The sequence below is a fragment of the Polistes fuscatus genome, unplaced genomic scaffold, assembly GCF_010416935.1.
Source record: "Polistes fuscatus isolate 324 unplaced genomic scaffold, CU_Pfus_HIC Scaffold7, whole genome shotgun sequence".
NCBI classification, from domain to species: Eukaryota; Metazoa; Arthropoda; class Insecta; order Hymenoptera; family Vespidae; genus Polistes; species Polistes fuscatus.
Genome location: NW_025113151.1, coordinates 8,815,366 through 8,821,786, shown reverse-complemented (window position 1 = coordinate 8,821,786; position 6,421 = coordinate 8,815,366). Strand labels below are relative to the sequence as shown.

Below are 6,421 nucleotides of genomic sequence, written 5' to 3'. Positions count from 1 at the left end.
GATCGAATTGGACAAACGACCGGACACTAGCCAGTCCGAGCCACCATTTCGCACTCGCCGACCGAATATCAACGAGAGAGATCGTTAGAAACGTTTTAGAATTAAGCTTCGCCTATTCACAAAGAACCGAACGCCTACTCGGATAGGTATCCGCATCGCGGTGATATCGAGTCAATGCGAATCCAAACGAACGATGAGACCGCTTCCCTCTTAAAACGTTTTATTACTCTTTCCTTTTTTCTTTCTATCTATCTTTTGCTTTCTTACGTTTCCGACAACGTCATGCTCGCAACAACGTCTGCTGCTTAAACCGTCTATCCTTTATTTCTTTCTTTCATTTCTTTCTTTCATTTCTCTCTCTCTCTCTCTTTCTCTCTCCTGTTTGATCTACGTTTGAAGTCAAGTCCTTTGTAACAGCGCCCAAGTCATACTCGACTTCAACTCGATGCTATATTACTTTCTACTCGCTCGAGCGATCTTTAAATATAACGTCCAGGTACCCAAAGCGTTTATTCGAAAATATTATATATTGTTTCTTTGGTAAGAAGAAGAAAACGAAGAAGTAGAAGTAGAAGTAGAAGAAGAAGATGAAGATGAAGAAGAAGACGAAGACGATTATGAAAAAGAAGAGAAGAAGAGGAGAATGGCCACGTTGAATCGAGACACCCAGTGTACTAGCGCGTCTCGAAACGACTACAGCGTGTTCATTGTTATTAGTGACGGTTGCGAGTCGTGTCGAGTGTCACGAATAAGTTCTACCCCGGAGCCTTTTACCTCGTTGACTCTTGACACCTTGAGAAACTTCCATTCATCTTAAACCCTTCATTTCCCTTTAAGAACGCTCAAAAGTCATTCTTTGGCCTCGATACTGTATCCTACGATCAACGGAATACTTAACTTTCGTGTGAGAAGAAAATCAAGTAGTAAGTTCTTACAAAATAAACATATAAGTGTAAATATCAACAAATTCTCGTATTTATTTCATTCGATATTAATCAACGATCACTTGGAATAATTCTTGACTTTCGTTGGTAAAAAATCAAGTGATTTGTGTTATAGAACTGAAATAATAGAAATTAAAGATGTACGAATAATAATCGTATTATTTTCAAGTAATTCATTATATTTCAAGTAACATTTTATATTGTAATATTAAAATTATCTAAATCGGTCTAATGATTGGTTATATTTAATTCATTTCAATTATTTTCTTATATAGAATCATTTATTTGTCTGGTATAACATATTTTAATAATAACAAATCACATTTAGAATAATTTAATATAAAATAAATATACATTATAATAATTATCGATAATTTTAATATTACATTCCGTTAATTAAATAATCCTGAATTTAATCGATAATGTTAAAACATCTAGGTACAATAATGTAATTATTTGAAATATTATAACTTTTCGATTGAATATATAGTTCAAGGAAACACTGCAACTAAGTTTTTCCAATTTACAATGCACGAACAATCGTAAAACGTGTTCGAGATCCATTTAAACTGACAATTACGATCAACCTTGATCTTTGAAATGTCAAATCCGAGTTGAGAGTAGTATCGTGGACAGAGGCAAATTAAGTGAGCTTACATCTCTCTCTCTCTCTCTCTCTCTCATTCTCCTTTTCTCCCTTCAAGTCGTTCATATCTCGCGGAATTAGATTACGTATCTCTCTCGCCGTCCCCGTGATTTATTTATCGGGCTGGGTTGCCGCCTGAAGGCACTTGCTGTGTTTCAACACCTTTTGACGAGCGTATTTACGATTATGAGAATTACACAAGGCAATTAGTGCCAGCTTGGCAGTATAAATACGGATAATTATGCATATTCACCTGTTTCTTAGTTATATACCATATATATTTATAAATATATACATATATGTATATATATTAATACGTATACGTGCGAGTACTTTGATAATGAACAAATTACGCATCCTAGTAGACAATGAAAAGCAAAACAAAATAATGAAAAGAAGAGAAAAATAAACGACGAAAGAAGAATAGAAATTTTCCCATTCGTAACGAGAAAATCTAACTTAAGATAAAATATATCAAGAATAATACACGCTCTCGTAAACCACGAAATCAATGACTAGAGTTCGTCACGGGGGTGTCGTTTAATCTTCCGTATGGAACAGTAACGATTAACTTTCTCATTCTATAGATATAAAATAAACTTACTTACACGCTACTTTCGAACGAGAGCGAATCGAATTACTAAATGCCCAATCAATTTTTCCATTTGTTTCTCGAAAATGTTATTTCCCAAGATAGATATTATCATATTTCACATAATACGAAATTCGATATATAGAAAAGAAAGAAACAAAATATATATATATATATATATCATTTCAGAAGAATCTATACAGCTGGACGAATGGGATCAACTAACAGAAATAAAATGAACAGTATAAAAAATAAAAAATAATAAGAGAACTTAGAGAACAATGTTGCTCCTGCAACGAGAATCGTTCGTTCGTGTTTTCTATCTCTCTCTCTCTCTCTCTCAGTTACTTGAAAGCTACTTTGAGTTATTTCGTTCTCTCTTTCTCGCTAGAAGCGAGATCGTGAGAAGTACTCCAGATCGGGCCTGGCAGAATCCAACAACAAGCAGGTACATATCGCGAAGGCTGTTACACTGAAGAGATCGCTAACAAAGTGAGGATCAAATAATAACACGTTTGGATCGCGCGCGGCTCCAAGAAGATAGATGGCGCCCGACGAGTGAGCGAATAATTTGATAATGGCGACTGCTTCGCGTTGAAACGGTGTCTACGAGTTTTGTGTGTTATCCTTATTCTTTTTATTCTATATTTCTTTTTTATTTTCTTTTTTTTACTTTTTTTTTTGCTTTTTCTTCTTCTTATTATTACTAGGGTGAACCAAAAGTTCGTGCTGTTTTTTTTGTCATTAATATTTCTAAAGTAAATTTTACAATGCAGTTTTAATAGTAAAGTTTCCACACAATGAATGAATGAGAACACCTTTTGGTTTACCAGAATATTATACTCATTCTTATTGAATCAAAAGTTCGTACATTTTTTGATCATTAATATTTCTAAAGTAAATTTTACAATGCAGTTTCAAAAGTAAAGTTTCAATACAATGAACGTACGAACTTCTTTCGGTTCATCATAATATTATATTTTATTTATCTTCTAGAATTTTTCTACGAAAGAAAGAAAAACAAATCGTTGGAAGATCTAACGATCTGTATATTCTCTTTATCTTCATTTTTCGTTTACTATACAGAATCTAATATCTTCTTTTTTGTTTTCTTTTTTTTCCTCTTACACATACACACACACCAGGTTGAAGGAATATTCCGCGATACTTACATGATTTTTATAGACTCTCCCCCTTAATGGCGGCTGATCGTGTGCCGAAGGTTATCCCGGGTGAAAATGAACCACTACTCGTGGAACATCCTACTCGTTGCGCTGACCTCACCCTTGACACGAATCGTCCTTTACCGAGGAGAGAGATCAACAGACCGAACGAGAAACATCCAAAGTACATCTTCTAATTTTCTTTTATGTTAAATTCATTATATTATTTTTAATTCGGTTTAGAGAAGAAAATCAAGATATTCTAAATTTGCAAACGATTAAGTACAAATTTATGTAATCATTTTAAATCTAATATACTGATGGATTACTTTTAACCCTTTAATGGGCAACTGTATGTCCAGAAAAATAGTCTCTTTCTTTTATAATTTTATTAATTTAATAATTTATTACTTAATAATGTTATAAGAATATTTTAAAACTATATTTACCTCACAAATAATATTCATTTAATTCGCAAACTTGCCCAATACCATTAGATCGATCAAAAATTAAATAACATTCTAATCGGTAGACACGTAATTCAATATAATTCGCGTATTAAAAGAAAATGAATAAAACAACCGTATTAATATATTTAAAATTAAAAATCGTTACATCCCATACGAAGTTAATATCGCGTGAGTAATTCACGGAAGGTGAGTTAAATTCTACGAAAGTAAGGGCGTTCCTACGAACGGATCCTCGTTTCTCATGAAACTTCTCGAGAAGAAGAGAAGTACATATGTGGATCGAGAGAAAGAAAACCGATGGAGAAAGGGCACCATGAAATATATACTACACCTACGTATATACGCATATATACGTATGTAATCTATGTATGTATGTAAAGGGATTTGCAATAAGGAGACTTGAGAGAGAAGAATGATGAAGATGAAAGAAGAGAGGGATAGGGAGGAATAAGAAGAAGAAGAAGAAGAAGAAAAGGGAAGAAAGATGCTCGCGGGTTCGGAGGATCGGGCATAGGTAAGTAGCACTTATGTTTAATACGTGAGTGTGGATGAGTTGTCTGTCTCGCACGCGATCCTCTAGCGCCTGCGCAGATCTTTCATGACCTCGCATTCGCTAGAACCAATTTCCGCGGATAATACGACCGCGATCTACGAGTGCTTCAAATATTTTCTTCGTGATATCCATCCTCCCCTCTATCCCATCGTAATATCATCAATTTTCTTATAAATATACGATATATGTCGTTATCCTACTCGATTAGACGACTTTTCTCAACTTCTTTTTTTTTGTTTTTTTTTTTATTTTACACACATACTACGAAATTTTGGTTGAAAAAAAATAACATTAAAACGTACGAATTGTATCTAATTTCACGATAAACAAATTCATTAATGCGACTGTCAATAAATTAAACATACATAAATTGGATCGTCTAAATTTTTGTCGTACAGTTATATTTTTGATAATTTATTAGAAATTGATAATAGTTTGAGGATTGAATAATGATAAATTGTTTTATACAGAAACAAATGTACGCATTATGTATTTTAGCTGCCATTAATTTGAGGCAGCACGTACAACAAAATTGGTAAGTATCTCATTTCTTAATAGTTTATTTTTTTCCTATTACGATGATAAGAATGTGAATTGTTTATTCTTCAGGCAAACCAATTCAACGGCTACTAAACGTTTACCGTCGCAAATTTCGTTAAATTTGTTAAAATGCTTCGAAGTTGATAAGGTACTAAGGAAGACTGAAAATTTACGAAAGGATTTAAAAAATAATGTAAAAGTCAATAACGAGGATAACGATCAAACAATATGGCGGAGTTCTTGGTTTTATTTTCGAAAATTTATTAAAGATCCTCGACAGACCTTCAATAATATTAACGAATCAATCACAGTAAATAATAATAATAATAATAATAATAATGATTCTTATATCAAATATTTCAATTCATATAATAAATAAACTTTTGAATTATCCTCGTAGAATTTCAAAATTATAACTAGCCCCTTGTCAAAAAATATCTACGATTCTGTATTATTTTTTCCAACTAATTCATAAAATGAATAGTGAAGTTTAACGATTACTATCAAGGAAATAAATCAATGAACCGATGATATAGAAAACAACGAAGTCAAACTTTGAGCTGTATTCCTAATGGCGCCTTAGGAGTTTAATTACAGTACTCAAAGTATGAAAATAAATCAACACGTCTATTAAAACAATCGTACGATCATCTGTGTAATCATTGAAATGTATAAACATATATGTATATGTAATAATTAATAATACAAATTGAAAAAATATATAAATGAGAATTTCTTATTCGTACAGATGATTATCCTAATTAATTCTAAATGATGTTATCTGATTCGTGTGAATAATTATTTCATAATTAATTCAGTTCAAAAGTAAATCATTACAAATATAATTATGAACTTACACATATAATCGTCTAATGTTTTAATTACCAACACATTTATCGATTATTATCAAAACTCGTACGAAAAATTGATGATTCTTTAACTAACACGTGAGATTTCCAAATCTCGAGTAAAAAAAGAAAAGAAATAAGAATGAAAGAGAAAGAGATATAGAGGGCTGTATGCCGACCGAGAGACGCCAGGACGGATAAAGGTTCATTTGAATTTTCCCGAACAGGATGTGCACCGTGTGCATTTCAATCTTCGTTCGGACACCCCAACGAAATATGGTAGAACGGGAGAAGAAGAGAAAGAGAAAATGAAAGGAAAGACAGAGAGACGACTTGGAGAGAACGTATATACATATACAATACATATATATACACACACACACACACACACAAATATATACGCGAATGGTAGTTTAAGAGCGAACTCCCAGTATCCAGAGCACGTCCGGAGCGCGAAGAACTTATTGTCATGTGCGGAGCTCGTCGAGGCATTTTAATATTTCCGTTGAATACTGGAAGGGAGAATGAAGGTGAAAGAAGACCAAGAAGAAGAAGAAGAAGACCAAGAAAAATAAAAAGAAGAAAAATAAGAATAAGAAGAAGAAGAAGAAACGGATGCGTCTTCTCTTTAACTTAGCCACTGGTTTTACCCTCTTACCAAGAAG

The 6,421-nt window shown here is 32.9% G+C and overlaps 1 long non-coding RNA gene across 5 annotated transcripts; it reads left to right on the top strand.

The window, feature by feature from the left end:
* The first annotated feature begins 689 nt into the window (after positions 1–689).
* LOC122524323 lies at positions 690–5,627 on the top strand. 5 transcript variants are annotated; one of them, XR_006305511.1, is made up of 7 exons: positions 690–923; positions 2,527–2,740; positions 3,368–3,529; positions 4,196–4,329; positions 4,839–4,903; positions 4,978–5,218; positions 5,309–5,627. It is a non-coding gene; the product is annotated as an uncharacterized LOC122524323 (long non-coding RNA). The 5 variants fall into 5 exon arrangements; XR_006305513.1 differs by having other exon boundaries at positions 2,527–2,784; positions 3,405–3,529; XR_006305510.1 differs by having other exon boundaries at positions 2,527–2,784; positions 4,867–4,903.
* Positions 5,628–6,421: the final 794 nt, after the last annotated feature.